Consider the following 15,467-nt stretch of genomic DNA (forward strand, 5'->3'; position numbering starts at 1 on the left):
ACGGTCAGGAAAAGGAAGTGACTGAACTTCCTAGAATATCTTTGAAAAAAATTCTCAACACCGGAAACGTAAAAATCTATATGGGGAAGATTATATCGCCCCTTACAACAGACCAACATAAGAACCACTAGATGGGCAGGACTAAAGGAAACTAATTGGGGACAAGAAGGACCCAACCCCACGTTTCCGGAGAAATACCTCTGTGCCCTGAAGAAACTCCCTGGAATGGAGTGAAATGCGTTTGCTGATCTTTTTTTTAAAATGCCTGGTGATTTATATTTTAAGAACGGATAAAAATAAATTAAGAACTTTTCTATATACATGAACAATACTCTCCTTGGACTTTTGTTTGGTGCGCCCCCACAAACAATTGCGTAAAATATCTATTTGATCTGGAAAGCACAGCAACGTCAAATAGCAGCTGACGTTGGGGTTGGCAGCACAAAGCTTTAAAAGGACTTATTTTGGAACTGGATCTTAGGTGCGGCGTCGTAGGGTACGCTGCTGCATCTTTTGTAGATCTCCACTCTGTGCTCTCATTAATATCATTCCCTTCATGATGACTTTTATTTATTTTTAAAAGCACACCCTGTCTCGTTAAGGGGCAGGGTCTGCTAAAGCTATAAAACCTAAGCTTTAGCAAAGCCAATAGGTTGAGCATTGGCTGCTAACCTTTTCCCTTTGCGGGAGCATATTTGTCAGTGAAACATTTCTGTATGGAGTCAGGCATTGTATGAAAACCAGCATTATCTAAAATACGAAATGTTTATTTTTGTGTATGTAAAAACGTGCATTGCACAAGCAGTGCCTAGCACTGAGGGAATTACATATTGGGACTCATAGGTAAGCCTATAACTGAAGTGTACAGACCTCGTACCCCATGCTGTATTCTGTATTGGGTGGAAGCAAAATGTACATTACACTACAGCAGAGAAATAGATGAAGAGGTATAAATGAACCCTGTTAGTATGTATAGTATATATTTTAATATTTAAAAAACCAAAAGAACTTGGCTAACGCCAGACCTAAACAAAATTTGGTATGCATCAAATGTGAATGCAGTGAAGGATTTCTGCTGCTCCTCGCAGCATTAATCCTGACAGTTGCATTCATTCAGACATCTCTCGCACTTATAAATGAGACAGGGATTTTTGAGATCGCCTGGAAATGGACATCTTGCATGGGAAACTGAGGTCCGTGTGGTAAATCTTTCAGACTGGAATAAAACCTGGCCTCAGTACATCTAGTCCAGAGTGCTTCTCACCTGTAATGTGAGATAAGGGGGAGTTTACGGAGGGGCTGATGTGATCATTACATGGGAAACATCCTTTACAACGCAACTTTTACCACACAGTGCCTTTACGACGCAACTTTTACAACGCAAACCATTACAACACATTGCGCTAGGGGCCGCTCTAGGATAGGGGATAGGTTTAATTTACTACCCAACACCTTCCCTACTATCCACGGGGACTGGAGTTGGAATAGTAAATTAAACTATTCACTATCCAGCGCCCCAAAGCACTATGCGTTGTAACGGTATGTGTTGTAAAAACCGCGTTGTAAAGGCATGCGTGGTAAAAGCATGTGTTGTAACGTCATACATCCTCATTACATACCTGGTGACAGCAATACCTAATTTGTAAAATAACAAGTGCCGTGTTCAAAGCGCTTGTCAGAAGCCTGGCACGTGCTGCAAAATATTAATGCGCCAAATACCAAGGCTGCTAGTCCTAAATCCACCTCATGCCTCTTTAATCCACTGACTTAAAGGGCCTGCCCCTCATCTCACTCTTTTTCGTCCCTTTATGATGTTTGTGTGTTTTCCCCTCGCTTGCTATCATACTGATGCGGAAAAATAATTTCCAGCTCCTAAAAAAGAATACTGGTTAAAACGACTGACATCTACCAGCTCAAATTAAGCACTGACTAGGGCATATTTACAATATTTTGGCATAGGGCAGTGCCCCTAGCCTTCGAGTTGCGGTGGCCTTCATCAAAAGAAAAGGACAGGAATGCACTGTATCTGCAAGAGTGCATTCCTGTCCTTTCTGCCCGCTCCGGTGCACAAGCTGCAGCTAAGGGCCAATGCAGGCGCTTGGCTGCATTGGCCCTCGTGCCCTTGCACCATGGTAGAAGGGTGTCTGTGTTTGTGGCATGATTCTTTTTGTGTAGACCTTCCTGCACAAAAACAATCAAAGGAGGCTAAATAAATGAACATTTCAACTCGTTACGCATGTTTTGGGAAGGTGTTAACTTTAGTGCTGCCCCAGAATTATGCCATGTTGCAAATGTGGGACAGTGTCAAACACTGCAGCACCCATGGAACGCCACTTCCACGCAAAGTAAGGCATTGCTTTACTCCATATTTACAAGGCCATGAAAAGCCACACAGAGTTGCTTTGCATGGCCTTGCAACTGTGGGCCAGCATAAGCCTCTGGGCATCTAAAAAATGAGGCTCCAGTGGCGTAAAAGTGCTACAGGGGCATTCTGAAAATACCTCTGAATGACAGACTGTTCTAACGAATGATACTGGCACCAACCAAGTCTTTGTGACATAATGGAAAATCCTGACGGAGCAGGTGCACTTTTAGGATTTCTTGATTCTTATGAAACCTTCACTGAGGTGAAGGTGTGAAGGAAGCGAATCCCATATTGGTCTTCCAAACCTAGATATATGGCTCAAAAATATTTGCGTCTTAACAGTTGGATAGGGAATCTTTTTTAGGCTGCCATTTATTAGCTCAGGATCACAGTGGTATGCGGATATCCCGCCTGTGAACTTTCCTCGATTGTCAATACGCATTTTTCTGCCTTTGGCAAGTACACAGTGGGGCACCCCTTGTTCGCCTTACTGGAGTTCTTGGTTTACCTCTTTTCCTTCAAAGCCATGACAGTGGCCTTCTCAGAATGGGAAAATTATTGCCTTGTTTTGTAACTGATATGGCATCTAAATTATACATCCGGTAAGCACGGTGGGGGGGGGGGGGGGGCAGAGGGGGAGGTGCTGTTGACAGACAATGGAATATAGTATATCTATTTATTTAATTTTTCCTAATCCATCATCTGTCGACATCTCCCCCACCATGCCTCACTGCGCCCCACCGCGCTTACCTGCACAATCAGCTGCTGTCTAAATAACTCTGAGTTACCGCTCACTGCTGATATCTGATGTGATTTGGATGTCACAATCTTTAGTAAGCTAGGCCCACTCAACTTTCCATCTCTACCTTTACTGTAGCATTATGTTAAGGTAAGACCTGTCATTGACACCACCAGAGTATCATTTGGCGCAATATGAAAGCAAGTTATTGTTATAGTTATTGTTGTTAAATAAGAAAGTTAAGCCTCAAGTCCCATTATTCATGGGTAAAATGCATTAATTTAGCCGGCATCAGGGGCGTCGCTTGAGGTACCTTCAATTTGATGCCAAAGGGCACAATTTGATTATTTTTAATGGCATTTGCCACGGATGGTAGTCTTAACCATGCTCCCCCAGGCGACTACTGTTTAATAAAATAATATGTTTTGTGCTAGGTTTCTTAATGTGCAGGGTATATTTCGACACACTTCCTAAACACCAAAGAAAAAGAGCATTTGCTAAAACCAATACATCGTTTATCTATAGTGAATAAGTCTTATTTTCCAGTAAACAAAGGGGCAATTGAAGGATAGCAAAATCAAGCTGTCAATTCTTTCTCATTATTAGTTGAATAGCAGCTTTTCCTGCTGTATACATAAAGCTCTGATTGTCAATCCTCGCAGAAGAAGTGGTACTGATTGAGAATCTGATTAGCATAGTATGTGACAGGGAATATATTTTAGAAAAAAGAATCAGAAAGTACGTATTTATGTAGTAGAGTTACATAGAGCAAACTTAGCTAAGAAGTAACCAAACGCTTTTTTTTTTTAAACAGTGGATAGCGCAGGAAAATACCGGGGCATATTATCAAGCAGGGTGTTAAAATTATCGCAGTTTTAGCGGCAGAAAACTGCAGCTAAAGCGGCTATAATGTGCTTGATAATATGGCCTTGTGAATTCCAATAGAAACCCATGTTCTGGTGTGAACCTGGGCTTCTATTGCAATTCTCTAGGGGATATTATCAGGCCCATTATCGCCGCTTTAACTGCAGTTTTCTGCCACTAAAATGGCGATCATTTTAACGCCCTGCTTGATATTATGCCCCATTATTTTTAGGGGTGAACGGAACTCATGGAATTGTCACTTTATGCAATTCAGTGGAGTTACATAAAAACTCTGTCAGATTCCATATGCACGTTGGGTTGAAATTTAGCCCTGGTAGTGCAAGTAGCGTTTAAAAATCCGCTTGAATGGCACCATCCGATGCACAAGAGCACACGGCCATTCGAGTTGATTTTGCTGCAGTTTGAGTAGAAATTCTCCTTGAGTGGCAGCAAATGTATTTGAGAAGCAGCCCACTGGCCGTGACCGCTCGCGACCGCCCACGACCACCCACGTTAGAAAATCGTGGTAGGCGATGCCAAATCTTGTCACACTCACCAGATTGCATTTCTGGAGCCTTACAGGATCAAAATTATACCACATGGTGTTTTGTAGAATTGGGCCGGAACTCTGTGTTACAAAAGTAACACAGTCACCAAATTCCACCAATCCGCGGGCAGAATGAAGCATTTCACCTACCCATGATTATTTTTCACTTGATGCATTCTGCAGTCACATATGCTAGAGAAAGTAGAGCCCCTTCCACTGTCTGAGCACTATAAAAAACACTAGTCAATGAGGTACTTCACATGGGTGTTTTGGTCCTGATATGGAGGTTTGCCCTGTAATAACACAAACCACACAATTGCTGTCTTGAACACACCAAAATGTGACACAAGTCACGTGTTTTGACTAAGAAAGATCATTTCCATACTGAGCCCTGCAATATGGCTTTAACCTAAACAGCTAGTCACCGCCGGTTTTGGTTGACTGCAAACCATTTAACTCTCAGCCTACCTTACCAGCTCAGTTGGGAACTGCCCAGAGCCTCCATTTTAATCCCTCTTAAACACCAGCACCAAGCTTTCCAAGGAGCTTTCCATTCTCTTAAAGCAATTAGCACTTTAATGCATATTCTCTGCAAATAATTTAGATTGTTTTATACCCCTTTTAGCGTATGGTGGTTATACCACCATAATCAGGGCATTAAGTGGGCCGGGTCCTGCAGGTGCTGAGCACCTGATGTTCTTAAAAAAAGGGGGCCCAAAACAGGTCTCTATCGGGTTCTGTTTTGTTCCCTGGCACATGCGGTCCGTTTACCGGACTGCAGTAAGAGCATGCACGTCGATGTGTATGCTCATTTTGCTCACTTCTCACTAGTGGGGAAATGACATTGTAGGGGAAGGGAAATCCTTTAGAGAGAGTTATTTTCTCTCTGCATTTCCCTTTTCTTTTTGCAGTGCGGGAGCAGCAACAGTATCATGGCGTCAGCCATTGAGGTGGGGGTGTGGTGAGAGGTCCTCATATCCCCTCTATTCTTTACAGGTCTGCAAGCTGTGGAGCGCGCCCCCCCTGAGGGGCTTTGCTGCATTCCTAAGGGGGCACACATGGCTTTTGAAGTATTTGTAAATAAGGAAGGCCTGGAAGTGCCACTTTGTGCATTTGGCACGTTTACAGGCGATCTTGATTTACATACAGCAGTTGCAGGGCTTCAAAACAGAGTGCAATGTGATCTTGGATGCCCTGTGGTGGAGGTCAGTGAGTGAGGTGGCAGGGTCCTGGAGGTGGTGAGGTTATGTGGTTTTTGACTTCGCTTCGTATCCCGCCGCCATTTTGTATTTAACCGCCATTTTGTGTTGCCTCACTCAGGCAGCACAGCGGACGTGGTGAACGCGATGTTTTTGCTTTTGCAGCTGCTACGTGTCCTTCCTGTTAAAGAATAACTTCTGCCTATGTTTATGAAACCGATGTCAGGGTTTCCTGAGTTTCGTAAATTCATGTCTAGACTGATTAATCCATGTCTTACTCCACTGTTTGGGTCCCACCATTCTTCTTGACTTTATCTTGTTTAACTAGCCTTCGCTGTTCTCTTCGTGTGTTCTCTTGTTACATAGACTGTCCTTTGTAGTATTCAACATGTTCTACCACCTGCAAATTGAATTACGGGCACTAGTATTGATTAACCTGAAGGGAGGAGAGCACACAGGGTCTGAAAGGAGGGTGTGTTTTAGACATTCGATAACTTGTTTTTGAACTATTCCTATTTGTCAGTTTTGTATGTTTTAGGAGTTGGCATTGTAAACTTGTGTACTATAATACTCTGTGCGCCATGGAATGAAGTGGCAGTCTCCTGATAACCTACCAGTTGGTGTACTTACAGGATCACTGTGCTTAGCTGCAGCTAATAAATCTGCTTTTCTACGCCTAACAGAGTATCACATGTCTCTGTCTGCCAAAGCAGGTGAACCCGGAGATCTTAGGCGTGCCCTGCGCCGCCTGGCCCGTAAGGTCAGGTTCTCCAGTGGGTATAAAGAAAAATATATTCTGTAACAGGTTTGTTATTTTTTGAACCTTCAGGTAATTGTGTACAAAATGTGCACATATTAAATGGAAAATAAATGCAAGTTAAAGTAATCAATTTTACTGTGAACCTCAGTTACCTAATGAGAGCAAGGCAAATAATGGTGTGGGGCCACAAAGGAGGACAACTAGGCTTTTTACGCAGCAGGAAAGGACCAAAGATATGTGGCAGGGTTCAATAAATTTAGTTGCAAGAAAGGGCCAATAATATGGCTTAATTTGGTACATTTTATTATAGTATTTAATTATATTTCCATTTTTACACATTTGATTACCGTCTGAGCAAAAATCTCACTTCATCCAGTTTACCACTGAACTACAGTAACAAGGAACTGAAAGGTCATTAGTTACCTTTTTCAACAGGCTGTCCACTGCACACCAACACTTTTGACTACATCTTTAATACCTTTTATTCCTTTTGAATCAGAAACTATTTTTTTTAATCCACAGATTATGCAACAGATGACTAAGTAGCAAATGCAGTAAATCCATAATTATGTAGAAAGCTCCGTAGAATCAAATAATTTTAGTGGTCCTGATAGAAAATCACAAAATCTAATCCTAGTTGGTGCATTGGGGAAAAGTGGCAGGCATAAATGCTGTTTACCACCACATATCTACTGTGTGCATTGTTTAATAGCCCCTTAAGTGCTGCGTCGGGGCGTTGGCCGACGGCAGCACTACCTCCCCAGTGCTGCGCACGACCATTGGACGTCCATTCAGCACTAGTTCCAATGGACAGCGCAGCACTGGGGAGGGATGTTTACGAGCATCTATGAGGCTAATGGCAGTGACATATTTAAGCTTATTTTATTTGTTGGTATTTTAGTTGGTTGTAGTCGATGAAGAGATGAAAGAAAGTCCTTATGTTACCATCCGGTAAACAATACAGTCTTGAGGAAGGGATCTCATACCCTCTAGGGCTAGTCAAACTGTGTATCATCAATTTCACCACTGTATTGAAGCAGCACACAATGTTAGTTCTCGTGATTTAGGCCATGCCCCTAATTTGATTGGCCACACCTTTTCCAGAGGTTTGCCATGCCCCTTTTAGAGCACCCTCAGTTTTTATATCCCACTTAAAGCCCTGGTCATAACCCATTCATTTTGGTATGTATCCACAAAGCATCAGTACAATTCCAGGATCCGCATAACTAGTGTCCCAGACCTTCTGGAATTTTTCACTGTCAGTTCTCTATGTGTTATTTGAATTAAAAGATAATGGGAAGGAGCATCAGCAGGTGTGAGTAGTCATTCTGATTGGGGTTGGAATGATGAATAGTTAGTTGTTCTTAGTTTGGAGTACGTACTGCAATACGACCTGTAAAACTTAAAAAACGAATTTTCAGCCCTAATAATGAGATGGAGGACAAACAATGAAAGTCCAATATTGAGGGATCCATAACAGCAGTTGGTTGGTTAAAGGCAGGCACCAGGCATTATCACAGTTAAGGTTGCAGCAAGGATTCGGATGCTACAGGAAACATCTCTGGACGCAGCAAGTCGGTGACGCATAGCATAAGAATGGGGTTGCAACAGGTATTTTCAAGTTATTTTCCTGGTTTAGGCTTTCACCATCACCACCAAATATTCAATCAAAAACAACTTGGGTAAATACGTCTACATAATACTGATTACCCTTTGATTTATGTAAAAATAGAGAGAAAATAAATAACTATCTTTGCACTATTTTATTTATAGGCCTGGGATTTTTACTAAATTACAGATGTGTTCCATGATCCTACAGGGTAGCCAATAGATCCCTAACCAAAGCTGTTCGAAGAGCCAATACCCTAAAGGGATATCTACAACTGAATTTAATATCTACATATATTATTAAATTCTTCTGTTCTTGACTCATATTCACAGATTGATTTATTGACTGTGGAGGCTACTAGCTTGTTGGGATATTGCAAGTTGCAATCAATACTATTATCATATCAGACTCTGGGAAAGCTAATAATTAGAATATGCACTACAACTCATATGTGGTGTATATGTCACTTTGAGTGCAAAGCCCTCTTGTGGCATTTAAAGGAGAAGTCGAGGCAAAAATTATAATGGTTCTACCAAAAAAATGGTTTGTGGCTATGCATTTCATGTCATTGACCTTTAAAATCCATGTGGCTAAATAAAATTAAGATTTGATCTAAATCAGCTATTAAAAGAAGAGCTCATATAGGAGAACAGTAAGCATAATATCTTGCTAGCACATATACACAGTGACCTACAGAACTTTTCAGTAGTATCTCAGTGGACTATTGGGTTCATTTCAGTGACCTGAAAAAGACAAGGAAATCTCTGGTATGAATAGATTGGAGAGAAGGAAAACAAACAAGCTTTGGTAAAGTCAGTAGGTCTCAACGCTACATAGCTAAGCTATTGGATTTTTCAATGCTTTTTTAGAAACATGTGAACACATGCATCAAGATGCATGCTCGCGCATGTCAGGCATGCTCATGCATGGAATTCCTTTTAAAGGAAATCGCTTGCAAGATGGCTACCATGCAGCAACAGGTAGTGCGGACGCAGTTGAAGGAGGAAGTAAATGCCACTGATTGATGACACAAAAAAAATGTTACAACCGGGAACAAAGAAAAACCTGCACAGAAAGCAAGGGCAAGCAGGATACCAGGCAGAGAGCAAGAAAATATATGCACTTCCGGGCATTAAACATTAAACATTAAACATTAAAATGTAGTTCCCTGAATACAAAGAACCTCAGACATAGAAAAACACAGGACAACCTGTTGGAATACTGCAAGACCAAAATGCAAATAGGTGGGACACGCGCAAGAATAGGGAGGTAAGCCTTTGAATCAAGAGGAAACAGCTGAAATAGCCAACAAAGCTGTCCAAACATGAGCAAGCAGCTGGCACTAAGCCCTCTATATTCATTTTGAAAACGTTAGGGTTGGTAAACAGATAGCTGAAGCTGCCAGTAGAGGAAATGTACAAATAGAATATTTCATTTAGTAGATGATCAGAGCTCGGTAATAAATAATTTGATTAATAATGTCATTTTCACCTTTTCTTGAGCTTCTTTTTGTCCCGCCTTGATGTTTTTAAGTGTGAAGTCATGTACAACACAACAGTTAGGAGTAAGAGGACAAGCTTTATTACTTTGACCACACTCACTAGTTTTTCCATAATTTCACACTTTATTGCTGGTTACCCAAGCTGCCAAAACCAATTCTCGGTTTCAATCAGTTTATTAGGCCTTCTCCTTTGGAAAACAAAAAGTCTGGGGTAGCCTATTTTTCACTAGTTTTTTCATTCATGTATAATCCACGAGGCTGGGTGCTACTGAAAACACTTGCTAACAATGGGACAGACCAGCACAATGGTTACACAATAACGATTTTGATGAATGATGTATGCAGTTAAGCAATTGAACAAGTTATTGCAAGATAGAGAGAGTTCCTGACCAATGAACTGGCTTTGGAGAGATCAGGGATATTATTGCATGGACTTTTGCAGCACTACAGAATTATCAATCTTCCCAAAAGACAATAGGTCACCTTTGCCTAGCCACTAGAAACCCCAGGTTGGAAAAGATATATTCTTTCAGGTGGGTCAGCAACATCAGCAAAGATCCAAGGGAAGGGCTATCTCCTGCGGTAGCTGCACACCAGAGTCAGTCAACAAGCATAGGCACTGGAATCCCTGAAGACATATGAAGCCCTAGGGCGGCGTTACCCAGAAGCATTTTTAATCGCCCTTGACTCATGGCCACAGTCTATGTAAACATTCATCAGTCCCCTGGCCACACCCTTATTAAAATCTTACATCACCTCAATAACATGATTTTTAAAGAAATAAATGTGTTATCTGTGCTTCGCAATTATTCCCCAACCCAATCAGGTTCCTCCATGTTTGCTCCATTGGTTATCACAGGATCAGCAAAAGCGTGCATTGCCTTTCCACTGTTCTTTGCACCAAATCAAAGTTTCTGATATAGCGCCCGAGATCTTCAAAATGTACAAAGGCGCTTATTTGCAGGCTTAGCTTGCCAGCTGCATCACTCGTTCTCTACTGCACCTCAGGAACAAATACTACGAAGGAAAAAAATGACACATAACACGAGAAATAATGTATTTAATATTATTCGAACATTTTAATTTATCATCCAGGGAATCGTATTCAATAAATAACCAAATTGAAGATTTAGATCCTTCTTTCCTGCGTGCATTCTATGTGCTTCACGTGCAGAAATATTTGAAACAGAGATTTGCTGGTGTGCATATACATTCTCTGTCCTTCGCCAATGAATTAGCATCATCCAGTGCATACAGTCAAAGTAATACATATTTAATTTTCCTGACAATATGCCTATCCCAAAGGACTCCAGGAACATATGGCCTTGTAAAAAAACAACATGTGTGCACTGTTAGTTGCAGAACAAAAAGCTCTCTCTGCATGCTAAGTTCAAAAGAGGAATTCAAACTGAAGGTCATTCTCTATAGTACACAGGCTTAAGCTTTACAAGTCTAGGGGTATATTTTCTAAAATGTCTCAACCCAGCTTGAGAGATCCGCGTCATATCTACAGAGACATGGAGGAGAGAGCTGATCCACGTCTTATCTATTGAGACATGGCGCTGTCCTGCTCTCCCCAGTGCTGGTGCCCAATCAGTGCCATGCACATACCTTGGCACCTTAGTTCAAAAGTGACTGCACAAGTCTAGTGTAGGTTTCGTACTGTAAGCACCCTTCCAGTGCAAAATACTATGCTTAAACTAACTTTTTTTAGGAGTTATTTCTAGACAGAGGGCCATATTTAGATTTTGGCAGACGGTGACAGATATTATGGCATTTTTATTTCGGCAGATGGTACATCCGTCCCCGGTGTGACGAAGTAACCCGTCCCACAAAATCTAAATCAGGACCTTACTTTTCAACTTTTCCTACTTTTTGTGTGCTGTATGCATGCATGGGAAAAGCCAACCTTTGTGTCAGCATGTTAATTCACAGTGTGTCAGCTTTGGGACACAACCCCTTAAAAAGACAGGGAGTCACAATCAGTTGTCGAAGTGGGGGGGGAGGGGAGTAGGGGAACTGTGGGTGGAGAATCAGAGGGCAGGAATAACCCATGGATTGGATCAGTGGGTGGAGTAAGAGGTGTGGCAGAAAGTGCAAAATATCCCAATTTTTAACATTTGTTTCCCATTTCACTAACCGGTTACAGCTTATTGCGTTATTTAATTTAACCAATGGATACAGATGTTTATTTAAGGTTTTAATATGAGGTATTGGCATTAAAATACATTCACAAAGTGGGATACGTTTCCAATCACAGAATGTCCCAAATATCCTTAAAAGTTATGTTATGTTATGTTATGTTATGTTAACATTATTTATACAGTGCACAGCTGCCCCAGCAAAGGGGCGTCCTGGCGCTTAGACAGATACTATAACATAACACGCAGGAAGAGAGGAGAAAGGGGGAGCGACTACTCAAGAACAGGAAACAAAAAAGTTTTATTAGCACGCCTGAAGGTGGACAGGTCATTCAAAGCTCGAATGTGCACCGGGAGCGAGCTCCACAACCCCGCGGCAAGCACCCGGTAAGAGCGGCCACCCGTTCTACTGAGTTTGAAACGGGGGCAGACCGCAAGATGAAGAGCCTCCGATCACAAAGATCTCGAAGGGATGTAGGGGATGAGCAAGTTGGCAAGAGCCGGCGGCGAGGAGAGCTTCATGATTTTAAAGGCCAGACAGAGCGCTTTAAACTTAATCCTCTGTCTGACCGGCAACCAGTGAAGGGCAGAGATAGTGCCGGAAACAGAACAATGTCTGGGAAGACCAACAATGGCCCGCGCCGCAGCATTCTGTACCCTTTGAAGCCTGGATGCCTCAGCCTGGTTTACCCCTAACATCAGCGCACTTCCGTAGTCCATCCGAGATAGAACCGAGGCTTGGACCACGAGCTGCCGGGTGGGAGGGTCGAAGAACTTAAGGACCGGTCTTATGCCTCGCAAGATACCGTAGCAGGTGGCTGCAACCTACCTGCCAGCCAGATCCCTAAGTTTTTCACTTCGGAAGCTGGGATGGGAGTAATGCCCAACTCTGGAGGCCAACACTGGTCTCCCCATAGCTCAGCATGTTTCCCCAAGACCAAAACTTCAGTTTTAGTGGCATTCAATTGTAAGCAATTGGTTCGCAACCAACTTGCTACTGCCACAAGTCCAGCTCGGAATCTGGGGGCCTCCACTTCCGGGTCTCCACGCAGTGTCACCGCCAGCTGCGTATTGTCAGCATATGAGGTCATCGTCAAACCCCACTGTTTGACGATTGCAGCTAGCGGTTTCACATAAAGGTTGAACAGGGTGGGGCTCAAAGAGGAGCCCTGTGGGACCCCCAGGTCCAAAGGATGAAGAGTGGACTGGCAGGGTGGTATAGCCACCTTAAAGGTTCGATCTGAGAGGAAAGATCGAAACCACTGAAGGGCGGTTCCTGCTACTCCAGCTTCCTCCAGACGCTGAATCAGTATACGGTGGGACACAGTATCGAAAGCAGCGCTCAGATCCAATAGCAGGAGCGCTGCCATACGTCCGGAGTCAAGCACCAGGCGTAAATGCTCGATCATATAGAGCAGAGCGGTCTCGGTACCGTGTCCTGGCCGGAAGCCATTTTGGCTAGGGTCCAATATCTGATTACGAGCAAGGTGATCAGACAAGATGGAATTCACATGGGCTTCGGTGACTTTAGCAGTCCAAGGAAGAAGAGATATGGGGCGGTAGTTCTCAGGCAAGAGAGGGTCTGAATTTGCCTTCTTCAAGACTGGGGTAACTACCGCCTGTTTCCACGAGGAGGGGACCGTCCCGGTTGACAACGACAGGTTGATTAAGGTGAGTATTGGAACTCGACACAGCGGGGAAAGCGTACTGATGAGAGCTGGCTTCAGCGGGTCAAGAGGAGAGCCTGATTTAATGCTGAGGCTCAGTTTGTCAAAAGCCTCTGTAGACAAATCAGGCATGAAGGTCAAAGTCTCATAACCCAAGGAATTAGGGTAAACTAACTCTGGATCCGGCCGACACAGGTCAAATCCTCGGTATATAGTCTGCACTTTCTCCAAAAAGAAGGCTGCCAAGTTCTCGCAATGGGAGTCGGTGCAGATCTCTGCCGAAGTGGCTCTTTTATTCATAAGGTCTTTCAAGACCTTGAATATTAATTTGGAGGGGTTGGTGCTGGCTTGGAATTCCTGAGCGTAGAATGCGGCCCGAGTTCTGCAAATTGCCCTATGATAGATCTTAAGTTTGGCAAAATACGAGGATTTCAGGACGGGATCGTAAGATCTCCTCCAGTCCCTCTCCGCTTTCCGCCAGGTTTTTTTAAGCTCGGCAAGGGAGTCATTATACCACGGGCTGGGTACCTTAGAATGACCTTTCGACCAGCGCATGGGTATAAGGGAGTCAAGGGCGTCTGAAATCCATGTGCAAAACAGTTCGTAACCATGATCCACATTCAGAAAAGGGCTCAGGGGTTTCTGCTCCAGTAGCCTGTAAAACTCCTCAAGTTTAAGCTTGTGCCAATGTCTTTTAAGAATCAGCCTATCCACAGGTTTAAATGGCTTATCGTGAATAGGACAAAAGACTTCCACCAGCAGATGGTCAGTCCAGCCCACCGAAACCGGGTCAGACACCTTCGCCCTCTCAAGAGTGGTAAAAAAGGGGTCGAGAAGGTGTTCTCCAGTATGAGTGGGAAGTGTAACTAGTTGGACAAGTTGTAGTGCTTCAAGATCCGCAAGCAAGGTGTTTATGGCTGTGGACGACCTGCTGTCAAAATGAATGTTGAGGTCGCCCATGATGTTGAAGTTCGCACAACTGGGCGCAAGAGAGCTTACCATATCGGCAAGAGCGGACTTGAAGACTGTATCATTGCCAGGTGGGAGGTAGATAAGAATACCGCTAAACGTAAAATGATGGCTAAAGGCCACTTTGAAGAGGGCACTTTCGCATGCAGGCAACCCAAGAGCTTTCCATTCAGCAGGGAAGCAAGATTTTACTGCCATGGTGATGCCACCTCCTCTCGTGGTCCGATTCAAAGTAAAGACCGTGTATTCCGATGGGAAGATAAGATTCAAGATAGCGACATCCGAGTCCTGAAGCCAGGTTTCGGTAAGGAGAAAAAGATCAGGGCCGTCTTTTTCGATGAGGTCATGTATGAACTGGTGATGTTTAACCAATGACCTCACGTTCAGATTCCAGATCCGAAGCCCACGGTCCGCGGTGTGATTGCACTTGGTCGGAGTGTTGTCTTCCAAAGAACGGATCTTAGCTGGTCTATCTAGAGACCAACCCTTACAGGCGCAGACAAATGGGCCAGATAGGGGGTCCACAGGGTTGCATGAGCAGACCGCCACCCTATTCCCAATGGATAGCAAATCCGCCCGAGTGTAGCTGAGCATTGGTAAAGCATGCATGATGGTTATAACAGCTAGTGACCAGAGCCCTACCGCGTCTCGCGCTTCCTCGTCGCTGACGGGCGCAGACGGGCAGGACTCTGGCACGACTCAGGCTGCGCGAGGGTGCCCCGACTGCGCGTCCCGCTGCGCGGGAGAGGATAGCTTTAAATAGGCATTCCGAGCCCAGCGCGAGCGCAAGGACGCTCCAAGATGGCGCCCGTCGATGGAATAGGAGCCCAAAGCAAGATGGCGCCTACACAGGACCACCCCCGGGACCCGGACCCGCCAAAGCGGCGGTGCTTTCACCTTTTAAATGCAGTAAGAGGGAGGGGAGAAATGCCCAGCCTAATCCCACTTAAAAGCAGGGGAAAATGAAAATAAAAATAAAGCAAATAGATAACCAGGGCGAGTTAAAATACAAAAACGCCAGCAGCAGCGCCTGCGCAGCAGTGCCAGTACCTGTCAAGGCTGCAGGTCAAGCGAATCCGCCTTAAATAGGCGTTCCGAGCACAGCG

The sequence above is a fragment of the Lissotriton vulgaris genome, chromosome 1_1 (assembly GCF_964263255.1).
Source record: "Lissotriton vulgaris chromosome 1_1, aLisVul1.2, whole genome shotgun sequence".
Classification (NCBI taxonomy): Eukaryota; Metazoa; Chordata; class Amphibia; order Caudata; family Salamandridae; genus Lissotriton; species Lissotriton vulgaris.